The sequence below is a fragment of the Chelonoidis abingdonii genome, chromosome 4, assembly GCF_003597395.2.
Source record: "Chelonoidis abingdonii isolate Lonesome George chromosome 4, CheloAbing_2.0, whole genome shotgun sequence".
In the NCBI taxonomy this organism is placed as follows: domain Eukaryota; kingdom Metazoa; phylum Chordata; order Testudines; family Testudinidae; genus Chelonoidis; species Chelonoidis abingdonii.
This window is the reverse complement of record NC_133772.1, coordinates 69968097-69987757: the sequence shown is the minus strand read 5'-3', so window position 1 is coordinate 69987757 and position 19661 is coordinate 69968097.

Below are 19661 nucleotides of genomic sequence, written 5' to 3'. Positions count from 1 at the left end.
CTCACTGTCTGCCAACGTCTGCAGCCTTTACCATATTCTCACCACTTTTGTTCATGCTGCGCTGCTTGTCATGATTGTAGCCAAACAATTTCACCAAAGGGCACATATTCCTTGAATATAATTGCCATATGTACTAGACTAGGTACTAACTACAGATGGGCCCAAGGCACAAACATTCAAATTAGATTTCAACCCACTCTATAACATCCCTGCTGCTCATACTTGAGTGCCTTTCTCACTCAGTTTCATCATCTTGTCAGTGTCTGCTGGCCCATATCTCATGACCCTGGCACAATCACAGCAAGCCTCTTTCTATCGGAATCATTTGGCTTATCTTTATATATTTTTTGTCAGATCCATTATGGCATCTGCCACAGACTGGAAAGTCTTTCTTCATATTAGCCTGCTCTGTTTACATCCATTAACTTCTGATTTCACTAGTATAACCTGCTGCCTCGTCAACAACGGGACATGAAAGGGATTGTGAATTCTCTGTCCGCAGTTTTATCCTCAGTGGCAGTAGCAGCTTGGCCTGTATCAATGGTTTACTATTGAAGAAGATATCAGTGGATAGCATATCAAGCAGCTAATATTCATGACCAAAATCAAACATCAAAGGGTAAGCATGGCTAGTAATGCTGCGCTTACCTGACTTCATAATATCAATCAACATCCCATTTAGCATAGTTTTTTATATAAAGCTGGCCTATCACAAGGAGATCAGCATTGGGTAGGCTGAGAGGTCATGGCGTAGCTATTGTGCCTTTATTCAGGCTGGCAGTGCAGGGGATGGTGCCAATTGTCTTGGAAGCAATTATGTATCCTAACAGTGGCAGAGTATATAAGTGGACGCACATAACCAATTTAACTTTGCACAGCAAAATGGAGATACAGCAGAACCTTTCATATTAGATTAATGACTGGGAAAAACAAAATAAAAAGTAAAGCAATGCATCACAAAATGTACTTGTTCATTTATTTTTGTCACTTCATACTAGGATGATACTTCATAGTTATACTAGCTAATGTGCTTGTAATTAAGAAAGAAAGAAATCTCAATATAAAGACCTTACTACAGCACCAGCTGTTAAACTTTGTTGAGGATAAGAGAAACACAAATTTCATGTTATTATATAAGGCAGTAAGTAAGGTTGAGACCATACAAAATGCGGTGAAAAACAATAATTAAATTAATTACTGTGTACACTAATCAAAGCCCTTTGTTAAAGTAATAGCAGGAATCATTGTTACTAGACTTTTACTCTTTTCCCATCTGTCTGACTGTAAACCAGTTATTAGTATTCTTGTTTGACATTATATGCAGAGCAGCTTTTCTATATATTGCCGTGGCCATCTGACCAAATCTCTAATTTAGTGTTTCCTAAAGATATTATACCAGCTATAGCATGATGCTTCATTACACATAAATAGAGCCTGTCATCTTATCATGTGCTTTGGTCGCTGGTCTCAGGCCTATATACCACCAACAGCTTCAAATAAGGCTTAAATGGACTTCTGTGATTCATAGGCCACTTGTGCTGGTCATCTATGCATAGGTGATTTCATTCTCCATGAAACTTTAACGCTCTTAATTGAAAAACGTATTACATACACCAATATCAATACATCACTACAATATTAAAACTAAATAGAAAGAATGTAAAACATTTATAATATACCATCTATTTGAACCCTTGTAACCTATTACAGTACAAACTTGTAATTCCCAATAGCCTACCATTTTCTATATTAACCAATGTACATTTTGTGTGATCACTGACACAATCTGACTCTAATTAATTGAACATGTTCTATTACTCATATTTCAAAAAAAAAGTGTCTTTTTAAATTGTTTGATACTGACACCCTCCACATTAATTGAGGGAATAATATTTCTTCGTAAAGAACTCGCTGATCCTTTTCCTGTACATCCAACGCCCACATAGGTCAGGTGAAGCTTCATGTAAACAAGGAATGCTGGATTTAGCTCAGTGTGCTGTTAAATATATGTATTATGGCCGACTGTTTCAATTTTCATTATTATTTTGACTTCATTGGTAATTGTGGAGTATGTCCCCTGTACAGAATTGGCCCTCACATTTATGTGAAAATGTTAAATTTCAAATTAGATTAGTATTTAATCTGAATCAATACTTACTAATGGCTTGCCATAATAATATAGTGAATTTTAGACTGCAAATTTGTTTATTGATGATTGCTCTGATAGTGCCTACAGCAGTGCTGCCAGCTCTGTGTGATTTTATTTCAAGTCCGCAATATTGGTATTGGAGAAAACTAATAATTTTAAGCAAACATTATTTTGTGGGCTGATTCTCGATTTTTGAATTGGGTTGACAAAACTATTAGCCAGTCACAAATTACTCCTAAAAAAAAGCCTTTTTTATAACACAAACTCTGTTTTCTTATAAAAGAATGTTTCTGGTTTGAAACTGAATTCCTTAGGCCTGGTCTACACTACAGTTTTCAAATTTAGCATCTGTTAACCGAATAACCCTCACCGTCCAAGTAACAGACCCTTTATTTTCATATAAAGGGCTCTTAATATCAATATCTGTTATCCTCCCGATGAGGGAGTAGCGCTGAACGGTATTCCATTTCAAATTAAGTTTAGTGTGCAATCGCCGATATTGCCGTCCGGAGCTATCCCACAGTGCACCATTTTACCATTCTGGACAGCAATCTGAACTCAGATGCACTTCCAGGACAGAAAAAAGCCCCGCACTTTTGAATTTCATTTCCTTTGCCCCGGACAGCTGATCGGCACAATGACCATGCAGTCCCAGAATCAAAGAGCTCCAGCCGACCATAACGGAGATACTGAATTTATCTCTGTATGGGGAATTGAATCTTTCTATCAGAACTCCATTTCAATAGACGAAATGCCAAAACATTTGAAAAAATTCCAGCCATGAGACAGAGCCACAATAGGACTCAACACATGCTGCGTAACTTAGGCTACGTCCACACTACGGCATAATTTGAATTAGCTAAACCATTTTAAAAAGTATATAACCCATTGTGCGTGTCCACACTAGCCACATTATTCAACGTATGCGTCCATGGTCCGAGGCTAGCGTCAATTCTTGAGGCTGCACTGTGGGAGCTTTCCGTAGCTATCCCATAGTTCCCTCAGTCTTCCCCCCTTGGAATTCTGGGTTGAGAGCCAGTGCTGATGGCAAAAATCATTCGCGCAGTGGTTCTGGTACAGCCACCCCTCCTTTGTGAAAGCAGCAGAAACCATTTCGCGCCTTTTCCCTGGTGAACTGAGCAAACGCCATAGAACTGCAAGCATGGACCCTGCTGAGATCAGTAATGCAATCGTGAACGTTGTAAACACTCGCGCATTCTCATGCTGTCTATGGTGAACCATGAACTCGCAAGGCAGTGAGGAGGAGGCAGCTACGCACAGCGGCGCAACGAGACGATGAGACGTGACACTGAATCTCCCTAACTGCGGGCCCCTGCTTTTGGAGCTACTTGGTAATGGGCAGCCTTACCCACTGAACGCCGATTTTGGTCGGGAAACAAGCACAGACTGGTGGGACCACATAGTTTGCATATGGATGATTCGCAGTGCTGCGAAACTTCGCAGCGTAAGAGCACTTTCTTTGAACTTTGACTTTCTTTCCCTGCCGTGAAATGCCAGAATCAAGATGGAGCAGCCCTCACAGTAGAAGCAAGTGCAATAGCCCTCTGGAAACTTGCAACTCCAGACAAGCTACCGGTCATCAAATCAATTTGAGTGGAAAATCTACGTGTGGCTGCTTGTATGCAAGTAGCCAAAGCAATCATTAAGCTGCTGCTACGAAAGGTGACTCTGGAAACGTGCAGGTCATAGGGATGCTTTGCTAATGGATCCCTAACTGTGGTGGGGCAATAGATGGAACTCATATCCTATCTTGCCCGGAGCACCAGCACCCAGTACGTAAACCACAAGGGTACTTTTCAATGGTGCTGCAAGCACTGGTGCAACAAGGACGTTCACCAACATCCACGTGGGATGCCAGAAGGTTCATGACGCTCGTGTCTTCAGAAGCACACTCTGTTTAAACGCTGCAGCAAGGAATTATTCCCAGACCAGAAAATAACAGTTGGGGATGTTCAAATGCCTGTCGTTATCCTGGGACCCAGCCCCTACCTTGATGCCCCATGCTCATGAAGCCATACACAGGCAGCCTGGACAGTGGTCAGGAGCTGTTCAACTCAGGCTGAGCAATGCAGAATGGTGGTAGAATGTGCATTTGGCTGTTTAAAAGGTCGCTGGCGCACATTACTTACTCGCTCAGACCTCAGCCAAACCAATGTCCCTTTGTTATTGCTGCTTGCTGTGTGCTCCCCAATCGGTGTGAGAGTACGCGGAAACCTTATGGTGGGGTGGAGGCTGAAGCAAATCGCCTGGCCACATTACGACAGCCAGACACCAGGGCGATTAGAAGAGCACCCAGAAGCGGCGCATCAGAAGCTTGAAAACGAGTTTCATCACAGCCAGGGTACGGTGTGACTGCTGTGTTTGCTTCCCCTTCAAAACCCCCCCTTCATTGACTCCTTCCCTGTAAGCAACCCACCTCCTCCTTTGATTACAGCTTGCTTAGAGAAATAAAGTCACTATCATTTAAAAACAGGTATTCTGTTAAAAAGTCATTCCCTGTAAGCAACCCACCTCCCCTTTGCATTATTCTTTGTTAAATCAGTAATTGTAAAAAGAGCAGAGATTATCAAGGTATACAGTTTGTTTGGGAGGAGATAGGGAGGAAGGAAAAGGATTAAGCACTTTCAATTAAGACAGCCTTTTGTTGACTGTCCACGGTGGTGGTTAGTGACAGGTACAGAAGCTTCCCCCACGCGTTCTAACACGTCTGGGTGAGGAAATTGAACATGTTGAAGTATGAGGTTGTTTAAACATGGCTCAGTGACGCTCTGTAATCCCCCTGCGTCTTCCTGAAATCCACCAGACGTCGGAGGATTCATTTGACTACGCAGCAGCTCCAGCGTTGCATCCCGCCACCGCTGATCTTCCTGCCACACCTCTGACTCTCCTGGCGCCACTATCTCATCTCTAGCGTCCCTCTGTCCTACGTTCAATGGCATCTTTCCTTTACCTTCTACTATCCTTTCCACTCATTCTGATGAGCTCTGTCATTGCGGGCTTTTGTTTGTTACTCCATGATTCAAGAACACATCTCGCGTCCTCTTCTCCTCCGCCTTATCTGAGTCAGCATTCGGGATTATGAGTAGGCTGGAAAACTGTGCAGCTTTGCGATGGAGAACAGGGAGAGAAGATGTAAAAAGATATTTTTATATGAACAATGGTTATACTCTTTCACATGAACAACACTATTCACCTTACATAGCACAAACATGATTCTATCTACAAGGTTGCATTGCATCTTTTAATATGTATGCTGGTCTGGTGTTGCAGACTCTCACAGACGCAGCGGGCATCTACTTCAGCTTTCATCTGGCCATGGTAAGGCTTTTATCTTTTGACTTCTCCACCTTCATATACACAGTCCTATGAGCCTTTTTCCTATAACAGAGCACAGACGGCCAACCCCTCCTCTTCCCTATTAAATTTCTTATATTCCCCCCACCGCATGCTGCTATCATATTGCTAAAATACCACCCTCCTTCCCCCACCCCCCACGGTGTCTGGTACTGGGAAGATCTCTGCTCCAAACCTCAGCGCTTATCGTGTCTCCCTCCCCTCCAGCTTGCTGCATGCAAGAAGGATTTTATGTTGTAAGCAACAGCCCATAGGAAAATAGCCATCTCTTTCCCCTTAATTAATATCTTGAATCTTTCAACCATCACAATGATGATATATCTCCTAAGAATCACAGCGGCGATAGGAAGAATGAAGTTCTGGGAATTCAGCAATCACCAGACCATATGCAGCTGTTCTTTGTCACGCAATTATACCCATTACTTGCTACGATGACTAGCGAGGCAGAGTGTCCTATCATTATTGTAATAAAGCTGCCTTGCCAGAAACCTTATGCAAAGCTTTGTCAGTAATCCAGCGATTCATGAGATTTCTTTGAGGATTTTCGCTCCATCCCCAGACAGTTACAAACTTTTCCTGTAACTTTACTGGCTGCAAATGCATCCAACCTGATTCAAATCAATCATTAAAAACGCTTGCTTTTAAACCAGTGTTGATATTTTACAAATACACTCACCGAAGTCGCTTCCATGCTTCAGTTTTGGCTAATTGCTTGGAGTGCGTAATTCCATCTGGTCACAAAAGCTTCTGCTGTTTGACTAATGAATGCTGTGTGCTCGCTGCATCCTCTTCTTCCTCTCCTCATCTTCCCCCTCGCTGTAATCCTCCACCATGGTTGAGATTATGACCCCCACTCGAATCCACGGACAAGGGTATGTGCACAGCCCCTAAATTGCATGCAGCTCAGCCTAAAGCCATTTTTGGACCTGACCCTATCTTCTGTTTGCTGCTTTGTTTTTCGTATGCTTGTCTGAGCTCCCTAACTCACTCTGCACTGCACTGAGTCCCTTGTGGCCTTTTCCCAAATAGCCTTTGAAATTTTTCAATATTTTTCATTTCGTCTTTAAACGGATTCTGTTAGCACTGAATCCTCTCCCCATATAGCGATCAATCCAGTACCTCCGTTACGGTCCATGCTGAGCTCTTTTCGATTCTAAGAACTGCAGTTACCTGCTGATGAGCTCTGCTTCACCTGTCTATCAGAGCTCCACGCTGCCAAACAGAAATGGAATTCAAAAGTTCGCGGCTTTCCTGTTTACTGGCCAGTGCCTCTGATTCTATTGCTGTCCAGAGGGGTCATTGCACTGTGGATACCCCCGGAGCCAATTAATGTCGATTCCGTCCACATACACTATCCGATATAATAATACATTACGTCTTTACCTCTCTCTGTTTTTTCTAGAACAGATAATTGACAGCAGCAGATGGTACAGTATGACTGATAACTGTCATTGTCAACTTGCAAAGCAGCAGACAGTATAGTAGAGCTAGTAACTGTCTTTGCTAACTTGCAAAGGCAAGGGGATGCTGCTGTGTAGCACCGCAGTACCACGTCTGTTAGCAACATCCAGTAGACATATGGTGACAGTGAAAAAAGGCTGAACTCCATGGTTGCCATGCTATGGCGTCTGCCCAGGCTATCCAGGGACAAGGGCGCAAAATGATTGTCTGCTGTTACTTTCATGAAGCAAGGATTGACTGATGACATTTACCCATAACCACCTGCAACAAATTTTTGGCCCCATCAGGCATTGGGATCGCAACCCAGAATTCCAATGGGTGGGGGAGACTGTGGGAACTATGGGATAGCTATGGGAAAGCTACCTACAGTGCAACTCTCCGGAAGTCAACACTAGCCTCGGTACATGGACACACACTTCCGAATTAATGTGCTTAGTGTGGCCGCGTGCACTCGACTTTATACAATCTGTTTCCAAAACTCGGTTTCTGTAAAATGGGAATAATCCCATAGTGTAGACATACCCTTAAAAAGGGAGAGGGGAAAGTGATTCAAATATAGGGAATATGAAAAAGTTTTGTAAATTCCCACCAGGTTTTCTTATTCCTGCTTGTAATATCTGTTGTGAAATTAGTCAATTGCAGTTCTGTAGTTGAGACTCAAACAGTGGTGTCTGAAGAACAGAAGAGTCTTCAGCTCTCAGTGAACTTTTCCTGACATGAACAAATCTTGCAGTTGTGAAAAAAAAAAAAAGGTGTGCACTTGAAAATCAAAAATACCAGAACAGAGCTCCTAAGTGTCTTTTTCTACTGTAGGTATCTTTAGTGTGCTAATCTAATTTAAGATCCAGCATAATTTTGGAAAGATTGTCTGGTCTATCTTCAGAGGGTTTCTGATCCATAGTTCATTCGTCTTTCTGGGAAGGGTGGAGATATGTTTGCAGGGGAGAACTCACCAGCCAGAATGTCACTACCAAGGAAAAACTTGCACAAATGCCTTGCATGGATTTCCAAAAGAGGAATGACATTTATATTACAATAGTTCATTTAAGGCGATGGGGGGGGGCGGGAGAATTCAGGGTCAAGTGCCTCCCCCCGCCCCCAGCAGTTGGCCAGGGCAGGAAGCAGAAGAGGCTGGGCCAGAGCCAGAGAAGAAGGGGAAGGATCACAGTCTCTTCCTGGGAGAACACCTGGCTGCGGTGACAGGCTGCCCCTCATCCAGGCTCTGCTTCCAGGGACAGCAGCTGAGAAAGCTGGAGAGCCCCCTTTCCCCGACATGCTCAGCCTTTGTCCCCAGAAGCCGAGCCCGGGCAGAGAGCAGGCTGCCACTACTGACCCTCCCCTGCAGGCTTTTTTCCAGGCAGCTCCGTCCCACTACTGCCCGGGCCTGGCTGCCAGGGAGAGCAGCCAAACATGCCAGGGGGAGCTACCTGTGGGAGTGGGGGGCTTTGTCCTCCCACCTCATGCTAATGTGTGGGCAGGAAGAGCATGGGGAGGAGACATATGGGGAGGTCACTTGTCCTCACCTTTAGCTAATACGCCCCAGTATGTAGAGGCAACAGTCCTCAGGCTCCAATTGTGACCAAAGGCCATTGTGCTAGGAACTTCACAAGTGCAGAGAAGGAGGATAGTCCCTGCCTCAAAATATTTTCAGTCTAATTTATGAAAAGTTACACTAGTGCATATAACAAAGAGAAGGAAGGAACAGGGGAGGAAGGGTAAGAAAATAGGAAGAAATGTGATTGCTCAGCTGTCCACACAGCTAGGTGGAATTTTCAAATTTGTATTTTAATAAAATATAAATAATAGCAGAAGTTCTCACTGGCCAACTATCCAGCCATTATCAGGTGGCAATTTATGGTAATCATGAGAGCAGAAGTAGGTCTGGAGAAGTACATGGAAGAAGACAGGGAAATAGCTTTCCAGGCTAATTCAGGGACAGCATTCCATACACAAGGGACAGCATGGAAAAAAATCACAAAGGCACCCAGTGAGAAATGGATGAGTGGGTGATGGAGGCTGGTGTCAGCAGATGAAGAGCATGGGAGTCAAGATAAAAATACAAGAGCAGATAAGCAAGAAAGGGCCTACGTTGTATATAACTTTAAAGGAAAGGATAAGAATGTGTATATAATGCATTGGTTTTGGGGAGCCAGAGATGAGAGAGACTCAAAGAGAGGACAACATGGCTAGTGATTGGCCAAGAACATAGCTTTAGCAGCAGTGATATGAGTGGACCTGAAGTAAGAGGAGTGTACAGAAGATCAGAGATGAGGAGTAGGTTGCAGTAGTCAAAATGGGACATAAAGATCTGATCTCTAGTAGTGAGAAATCAGAGAAAGGATCAGATCTTGGGAATGTTAGAAGAAAACAGCACTGTTTGTATACAGCCTGGATGGGTGACATCTAGAGAGGTCTTGATGCAGGAAAGAATTCCAGAGCTGGATGCTTTAAACCAAGAATACTATCTCACACTCAGGTAAACTTCATTTTGAGTACCGTCGGCTACACTGTCCATGTAGAGCTTACTGTTCTTGTGGTGGTGCAGAGGAGTTGACATAAAACAAATCCAGTAATCCAGTCCTGAAGAGAAAAATGACTGAGAGGTATTCAGCATACAAGAGTGAGCCTGTTTTGGCCTATAAAATGACAATGGAGGCATTAGAACTAGACAGTGAAACTATATTCCTGAAATTACTATATACAATGTGTAGTGCAAATGCAAGGTTGAGTTATTAAGATTAACATTGTTAAATGAACTGTAAGGTTTCAGAGTGGTAGCCGTGTTAGTCTGTATCAGCAAAAATAACAAGGAGTACTTGGGGCACCTTAGAGATTAACAAATTTATTTGGGCATAAGCTTCTGTGGGCTATAATGCACTTAATCAGATGAATGGTGTGGAAAATACAGTAGGCAGGTACAAATACACAGTACATGAAAGATGGGAGTTGCCTTATCAAGTTGGGGGTCAGTGCTAACTAGGGTGACCAGATAGTAAGTATGAAAAATCAGGACAGAGGATGAGGATAATAGGCACCTATGTAAGAAAAAGCCCCAAATATCTGGACTGTATCTATAAAATTGGGACTTCTGGTCACCCTAGTGCTAACGAGACAATTCAATTAAGGTGGAATTGGGCTATTCTCAAACTGTAGAATATCAAGGGAGGAAAAATCACTTTTGTAGTGGTAATGAGGCCAATGTAATCAGGGTGGCCATTTCAAACAGTTGACAAGAAGGTGTGATTAACAGTAGGGAGAAATTAGTTTTTGTAGTGACCCATCCACTCCCAGACTTTATTCAGGTCTAATTTGATGGTGTCCAGTTTGCAAATTAATTCCAGTTCTGCAGTTTCTCATTGGAGTCTGTTTTTGAAGATTTTGTTGAAGAATTGCCACTTTTCAGTCTGTTATTGAGTGTCCAGGGAGGTTGAAGTGTTCTCTGACTGATTTTTGAATGTTATAATTCTTGACGCCTGATTTGTGTCCATTTATTCTTTTGCATAGAGACTGTCTGGTTTGGCCAATGTACGTGGCAGAGGGGCATTGCTGGCACATGATGGCATATATCACATTGATAGATGTGCAGGTGAATGAGCCCCTGATGGTGTGGCTGATGTGGTCAGGTCCTATGATGGTGTCCCTTGAATAGATATGTGAACAGAATTGGCAACAGGCGTTTTGAAGGGATAGGTTCCTGCGTTAGTGTTTTTGTTGTGTAGTGTGTAGTTGCTGGTGCATATTTGCTTCAGGTTGGGGGGCTGTCTGTAAGCGAGGACTGGCCTGTCTCCCCAGGTCTGTGAGAGTGAGGGATTGTCCTTCATGATAGGCTGTAGAACCTTGATGATGCACTTGAGAGGTTTTAGCTGGGGGCTGCTAGTGACAGCTAGTGGAGTTCTTTTACAGGACAGGCTCAACAAAGAAAGTAATAGGTGACTTCTGGATACCTTTCTGGCTCTATCAATCTTTTTCTTCACTTCACCAGGTGGGTATTGTAGTTTTAAAAACGCTTGATAAATCCTGTAGGTATTTGTCTCTGTCTGAGGGATTGGAGCAAATGCAGTTGTATCTTAGAGCTTGGCTGTAGACAACGGATCGTGTGATGTGGTCTGGATAAAAGCTGGAGGCATGTAGGCAAGTATAGTGGTCAGTAGGTTTCCGGTATAGGGTGGTGTTTATTTGACCATTGCTTATTTGCACTGTAGTGTCCAGGAAGTGGATCTGTTGTGTGGACTGATCCAGGCTGAGGTTGATGGTGGGGTGGAAATTTTTGAAATCCTGGTGGAATTCCTCAAGTGCCTCTTTTCCATGTGTCCAGACTATGAAGATGTCATCAATGTAGTGCAAGTAGAGTAGGGGCGTTAGAACAAAGCTTCCTCAGCTCTCATCCCTTAAGTCAGCCACAAAAATGTTGGCATACTGTGGGGCCATGCAGGTACCCATAGCAGTGCCACTGACTTGAAAGTATAAATTGTCCCCAAATCTGAAATAGTTCTGAGTGAGGACAAAGTCACAAAGTTCAGACACCAGTTTTGCCATGACATTATCAGGGATACTGTTCCTGATGGCTTGTAGTCCATCTTTGTGTGGAATGTTGCTGTAGAGGTGTAGAGGGCTTTTACATCCACAGTGGCTAGGATGGTGTTTTCTGGAAGACCACCAAAGGATCGTAATTTCCTCAGGAAGTCAGTGGTGTCTTGAAGATAGCTGGGAGTGCTGGTTGTGTAGGCCTTGAGGAGAGCGTCTACATAACCAGACAATCCTGCTGTCAGGGTGCAAATGCCTGAGATGATGGGGTGTTCAGGATTCCCAGGTTTATAGATCTTGGGTAGCAGATAGAATACCCCTGGTCAGGGCTCCAGGGGTGTGTCTGTAGATTTGTTCCTGTGCTTCTTCAGGGATTTTCTTGAGCAGATGGTGTAGTTTCAGAGGGTAATGGCTTGTAGAATGTGGTGCTGGAGAGCTGCCTAGCAGCCTCTTGTTCATATTCCGACCTATTCATGATGACTACAGCACCTCCTTTGTCAGCCTTTTGATTATGATGTCAGAATTGTTTCTGAGGCTGTGAGTGGCGTTGTGTTCTGTACGGCTGAGGTTATGGGGCAAGTGATGCTGCTTTTCCACAATTTCAGCCCATGCACATTGGTGGAAGCACTCTATGTAGAAGTCCAGTCTGTTGTTTCAACCTTCAGAAGGAGTCTACACAGAATCCTTCTTTTTGTAGCATTGGTAGGAAGGTTTCTGTTGGTTAGTATGCTGTTTAGTGGTGTGTTGGAAATATTCCTTGAGTCAGATTACAGTGATTAGGTGACTGGCTTTAGGAGCTTGAAGTTCAGACCCACAAAATCTCCCTTGGTAGTCAGAAAAACAATAAAGAAACCCCAATACAGAAACCTTTCCTACGATTTAGGCACAGTGGATACAGCGTACAGATGCAGAGCCCAGGACCTTCTACTCTGCGGCTGATTTAGAGCCTTCAAGGAGGACTAGTGGGGAGTCCCGATGACTGTTGGACTTTGTCGCAGGCAGGGAGACCCTCTGGGATGATGGACACCAGGAAAGCAAGAACCCTCCACAGGTAAGATGGATTCAGTTCGCTGTGACGGGGATAGTGATGACAGGCCTCTCTTTCCTCAACCTCGCTGCGGGATTGATGGTACTCTACTCTAGCTCTGGAGCGTTAGAAAGACCTGACCATGCACGCACTGCTGCTGGAATGGACAGCCCCACACAGGTGCTGAGCAAGATCTTATATAATCTCTAATGCGGGAACAGTTTTGAGGTAATAGAATGTTGGGGGTTGGCTTTGGCGAGAAAAGCTGGTTCCGTCTGGTTTGAGCCAGAGGACTTCAGTGTCCAAGTTGTAAACAAGTCCGCTTACAAAGATAGAGTACAAGGGTCATAGTTTAATATACTCCATATTAGATTCTGTTAAAGCCAGTGATTTACTTAACATTTCTTCATTACATTTACTTAATAATACATTATTAAAACAACTAATTAAACATATTAAATAGTACCAAAATTTCTTACTTCTTTATACCTAACAGGATGTTGATCAGGTGGTTCCGCAGTTTCTTTGAGAGCATGTGGCACAATCTCTCAGCATAGTCTGCATATGTTGATTGTAATGGATTTTTTACGTTCAGTTCTTTTGGTATGATGTCCATCTGTTTGCATTTGGAAAGGAAGATGATGTCTGTCTGTATCTGCACAAGTTTTTTCATGAAGTTGAAGGATTTCCACTTCATACGGCTAAATGTAGTGCCTCGAATGGTGACAGGTTTCAGATTGGTAGCCGTGTTAGTCTGTATCAGCAAAAACAATGAGGAGTACTTGTGGCATCTTACACAGGCCTAGTCTACTCTGGGGGCAGGGGGCGGAAATCAATCTAAGTTACACAACTTCAGCTACGTGAATAAGGTAGCTGAAGTCGACGTACTTAGACGTACTCACCAAGGCGTCTTCACTGTGGTGAGTTGACTGCTGCTGCTCCCCCATCGACTCTGCCTGAGCCTCTCACAGCGGTGGAGTACAGGAGTTGACAGGAGAGCGCTCAGGGGTAAATTTATCACGTCTAGACTAGATGCGATAAATTGACCTCCACCGGATCGATCACTGCCCACTGATCCAGCAGGTAGTGTAGACATACCCACAGAGACTAACAAATTGATTTGGGCATAAGCTTTCATGGGCTAAAACCCACTTTTTGTCAACTGTTTGAAATGGGCCATCCTTATTACATTGGCCTTATTACCATTACAAAAGTGATTTTTCCTCCCTTAGTATTCTACTGTTGAGAATAGCCCACTTCCACCTTAATTGAATTGTCTCATTAGCACTGACCCCCCACTTGGTAAGGCAACTCCCATCTTTTCATGTACTGTATATTTATACCTGCCTACTGTATTTTCCACCCATGCATCTGATGAAGTGGGTGTTAGCCCACGAAAGCTTATGCCCAAATAAATTTGTTAGTCTCTAAGGTGCCGCAAGTACTCCTCATTGTTTGTTTTAAATGAATTGTAAGTTGCCTGAAGGGAAGGGTGATGCACAGTATTATTATTATTAAACATATTTAATAGTATTATTAAACAGTATTATTATTATTAAACAAGTTTATTGATTGTCTAAGGCATCAACAAGCACTCTGCAATTCCAGATTATGTATTAGTGATTGCGCAAGATAAGCCCGGCAAGGTTTGGAGGGATGGCGAAACAATGTAATGGACTTGAGCCAGTGAATGGCCTATGAGTCAGCAGTGGTTAGTCAGGGAAGACTTCTAGGGAGCCCAACACAAAAAGAACCACCATCCAGCATGTGTGCAGCATTCTCTGTGGCCCCAGAGTTGCACTCTGAGCTGTCCTGGATGCCCCAGGCGTGATCAGTCTTGGCACAGTGAATCACTCCACCCCGAACATGTTAAACTGGCTCAAATGGCAGAATGGGAGCCCAAAGCCAGATAGCCATTAATCCAGCCTTGTGATGATATAGGCATTCCCTGCTAGTGGCAAAAGTTCTCTCCTGTTCTGTCCACCACAATGAGCTGATAATGTTAGCAGCTGGATGGACTGCGCAGGCAGGGAGACCTGCAGTTGGTGGTGAGGTGCATCCCGTATACTCCTGAACAGTGGCAAATGTGCTAGTTGCTGTCCTTGATGGTCTGTTTGTTGTCTGCATTCTGATGCTGGATGTTAGGAGGAGGAATATTGGCTAGGACTGGTAACCTTACAAGTTTTGTTGGCTTCAGTGTGCCTGGGATAACTCTCATGGTATGATGAAGCTGTGTGTCTACTAGTCTAGTGTGTGGAGAGTTTGACCAAACAAGAGCACAGTATTCATCAAATGAGTAACAGAATGCGCTCTGAACTAGTAGTGTTTGTGCCTTGGCTCCCAAGGTGGACCTTACTAGTTTGTTCAGAAGATAATTTCTGCTCTTGTTCTTTTGAGCTACTTTAGTGAGATAGTATTTGTATGTGTGTGAGCACGATCTAGGGTGACCCTGGTTTTGAGTCATGTACCAACTACTGACCATTGCCCAAGATGTTAAGCTCAAGTTGGCTCTGAGCAACTATAAGTGGAAGCATGCTGACACAGTCTTTGATGTACTTGTTTTCAGTCTCCATTTCTTGCAGTAGTCACCTATGGCAGCCATATCACTGTTTGGGTCCTCTTCAATGTTTTGGAAGTCACAGTTCATTGCAGCCAAGCAAATATTATTGGTATACATGAACTGCCTGGAGATGGCGTTTGGTAGGTCACTGATGAATACAGTAAATAAAGTTGGTTGCTAGCACTGAGTGTAGTGGGAATGTGTTCTTCTGGAATCTTCACATGCTGCTCCACCTCTTTAACTGTGATTCCAGGGGCTACTTAGGTACCTGAAAACTCTAGAGGGTTCTTGAGATTATGTAAAATTATGTAAAAATAATAGATTTGGAGTTCTTTTTATTTGCCTTTTGCTTTTTGAGCCATTAGGATGCACAGGGGTCACATGTTGAAGCTTTCTCTATAAGCCATGAGGACTAGAAACTGACTTTTGCTTTAAGAATGAAGGCTGAAATCATCACATATCCACTTGATTCCAGGAGCTGGGCTTTAAGGAAAACAATAATTATCATTAGACTCATAACAAAATCATTAGAGTTGGCAACACTGCTTACACATCTGTTTAAAGGCTAGTTACTTTCCAGAAGGCTCTTAAACACAGCACTACAGTGACTTGGGCCCGGTCTACACTACACGTTTAAACCGAATTTAGCAGCGTTAAACCGATTTAACCCTGCACCCATCCACACAACGAGCCCTTTATATCGATATAAAGGGCTCTTTAAACTGGTTTCTGTACTCTCCCCGACAGAAGGAGTAGCGCTGAAATCGGTATTGCCATTCTGAATTAAGGTTAGTGTGCCACAATTACGTATTGGCCTCCAGGAGGTATCCCACAGTGCACCATTGTGACTGCTCTGGACAGCAATCTGAACTCAGATGCACTGGCCAGGTAGACAGGAAAAGCCCGCAAACTTTTAATTCATTTCCGTTTGGCCAGCGTGGAGAGCACCAGCACAAGTGACCACCGAACTCATCAGCACAGGTAACAATGAATCTCCTGAGAATCGAAAAAGAGCTCCAGCATGGACCACACAGGAGGTACTGATACTGATCGCTGTATGGGAGAGGATTCCATGCTAACGCAACTCCATTCCAAAAGACGAAATGAAAAAACATTTGAAAAAATTTCCAAGCCATGATGCAGAAAGGCGCACACTAGGGACTCAGTACAGTGTCGTGTGACAAGTTAAGGACTCAGACAAGCCTACCAGAAAACCAAGAAGCAAACGGAAGTCCAGGGCAGGCCGAAAAACATGCCGCTTCTACGCTGAGCTGCATGAATTCTCGGGGGTCCACCACCCTACCCACCCCTGTCGTGGATTCCGAGGTGGTTTATCTCACCATGGCTGAGGTTCTGCGGATGAGGAAGACAGGAGGAGGAGAGGAGGACGAGCTACATAGAGCACACAGCACTCCATTCTCCCCAACGACAGGAGCTTTTTCTCCACCCTGACAGAATTACCCTCCCAGCCCTCTCAAGCCACTATCCCACACAATGAACCATGGAAGGACCTCTGGTGAGTTAGTACCTTGAAATATAAAACATGGTTAAAGCAAGCATTTTTAATGATTAATTTGCCCTGAGGACTTGGGATGCATTCGCGGCCAGTACAGTTACTGAAAAGTCGTTAACATGTCTGGAGATGGACGGGAAATCCTCCCAGGGACATCTCCAAAAGCTCTCCTGGAGGTACTCAAAAGCCTTCGCAGAAGTTTCTGGGCAGGGCAGCCTTATTCCTCTCCATGGTTGGACACTTGACCACGCCATGCATGTGGTAGGAATCTGGTATCATTGCATGACAAAGCCTAGCTCTATGGTCTGTTTGCTGCATTCAAGCAACTTCCGTTCTTTATCTCACTTGTTATCCTCAGGAGAGTGATGTCGTTCATGGTAACCTGGTTGAAATTCTGTGAATTTAATTAAGGGGACAGAGATGGCATTCTACTGGCTGTTTGCCTGTTCGTAAAAGAAATCCTTCCTTGCAGTAGCCAAGCAGGGGAAGAGGGTGGTGATTGGCGCTGAGCTTTTTTGCATTTGGGTAGCAGGATCTTCCTGCTCCGCCACACGTGGGGGTGGGGTGGGGAGGGAGTGTTTAGCAGTGATCTTCCATGATACCAGCCGCGATGGAGGAGGCTAAAGCGTCATCCCAGAAAATTGGATGCGGGGTGATTTTCCTGCTGCAAGTTAACAGAAAGAAGCAGCACTGAAGGCTTTGCTTCTATTTGGTAAAGGAGGGTGCTGGATATATGAAGGTGCAGAAGATAATGCTTACCATGCCGCACGCAGCCAAATTCTGCTGCCTAACCTGCGTCTTGAGATCTCTAACACCAGAGCTGCAGGCTGCAAAATGTACTTGGTAGTCAAATCAATGTGCTATGTAAGGTGAATAGTGTTGTTCACCGTGAAAGATATAAGCATTATTCTGTAAAATGTATCTTTTTAAATACGCTCTCCGTTTTTCCCTCCCTCATGCAGCTGCAAATTTTTCAAGCCTCCCTACTCCATTCCCGAAGCTATCTCAGATAAGGCAGCGGAAAAAAAAAAGACGCAAACGAAATGTTTCGGAAATCATGAAGTGACCACAATGAAAAGCTCATCTGAATGAGTGGAAGTACGTGGTATCAAATACAGGAAAGATGCAGTGAATGTGAGACAGGAGGGACGCTCGAGATGAGAGTGGCGAGGAAGATCAGAGGCGTAGGAAGATCAGCGGTGGGGATGCAACTCTGAGCTGCTGCGTGATCAAACTGACATGCTCCAGCGTCTGGTGAGGTTCAGGAACAGCAGGCAGGATCACAGAGTGCCGCTGCAGCCCCTGTTTAACTGCCCTTTCTCCTCCCCAAGTTCCGTAGCCTCCTCCTCACCCAGACCCCCAAGAACAGAGTGGGGGAGGCTCCAGGCACCCAACACTGCACCCCAGTGGACAGAAGGCTGTATTCAACAAGTACTGAAATGGCCTTTTCCTCCCCTCCTTCCACACCCCACCCGGGCTATCTTGTGAGTTATCTCCCTATTTTTATAATCAATTAATAAAGAATACATGGATTTTAAACAATAGTGACTTTATTTGCAAGCTGTGATTGAAGTGGGGAGGGCAGTTGGCTTACAGGGAATTAGAGTCAACCAAGGGGGTGGGTTTTCATCAAGGAGAAACAAATAGAACTGTCACACGGTACCCTGGACAGTCATGAAACTGGTTTTCAAAAGCTTCTCTGACGTGCAGCGCTTCCTAATGTGCTCTTCTAATTGCCCAGGTGTCTGGCTGCGTGTAATCAGCAGCCAGGTGATTTGCCTTAACCTCCCAGCCTGCACACAGCAAGCAGCAATAACAATGAGGGTATTGGTTTCGCTGAGGTCTAAGCAAGTCAGTAAACTGCGCCAGTGACCCTTCAAACGTCCAAATGCACACTCTGCCACCGTTCTGAACTTGCTCCGCCTATAGTTGAACAGTTCCTTACTACTGTCCAGGGTGCCTGTGTACGGCTTCATGAAACAGGGCATTAAGGGATAGGCTGGGTCCTCAGGGACAACTATAGGCATTTCAACATCCTCAACAGTTATTTTCTGGTCTGGGAAGTAAATCCCTTCCTGCAGCCGTTTAAACAGACCAGAGTTCCTGAAGACGTGAGCATCATGAACCTTTCTCAGCCATCACATGTTGATGTTGGTGAAACATCCCTTGTGATCCACCGGTGCTTGCAGCAACGCTGAAAAGAACCCCTTACGGTTTATGTACTGGCTGCCTTGGTGGTCCAGTCCCAAGATAGGGACATGGGTTCTGTCTATCGCTCAACCACAGTTAGGAAATCTCATTGCAGCAAAGCCATCCACTATGACCTGCACATTTCCCAGAGTCACTACCTTTGATAGCAACTGCTCAGTGATTGTGTTGTCTACTTGCATGACAGCAACCCCCACAGTAGATTTGTCCACTCCAAATTGATTCCCAACTGTTGTCTGGTGTTGCAAGCTTCCAGAGGGCTATCACCACTCACTTGTGAACTGTGAGGGCTGCTCTCATCTTGGTATTTTTGCGGTTCAGGGGAGGGGAAAGCAAGTCACAAAGTTCCATGAAAGTGCCTTTACGCATGCGAAAGTTTCGCAGCCACTGGGAATCGTCCCAAACCTGCAAAACTATGCAGTCCCACCAGTCTGTGCTTGTTTCCCGGGCCCAAAATTGGCGTTCAATGGCTAGAACCTGCCCCATTACCAGCAGGCTCTCCAAAGCACAGGGGCCCACGGTTTGAGAGAATTCTGTGTCCATGTCCTCATCACTCTCGTCACCGCTCTGCCGTAGCTGCCGCCTCCTCGCCTGGTTTTGCAGGTCCTGGTTCAACATAGACCGCACGAGAATGTGTGAGGTGTTTACAATGTCCATGATTGCTGTCTTGAGCTCAGCAGGGTCCATGCTTGCTGCGCTGTGGTGTTTGCACAGTTCATCCAGGAAAAAAGGAGCGAAACGGTTGTCTGCTGCTTTCACAGAGGGAGGGGTGAGGTTGTACCCAGAATCACCCGTGACAATGTTTTTTGCCCCCTCAGGCACTGGGATCTCAACCCAGAATTCC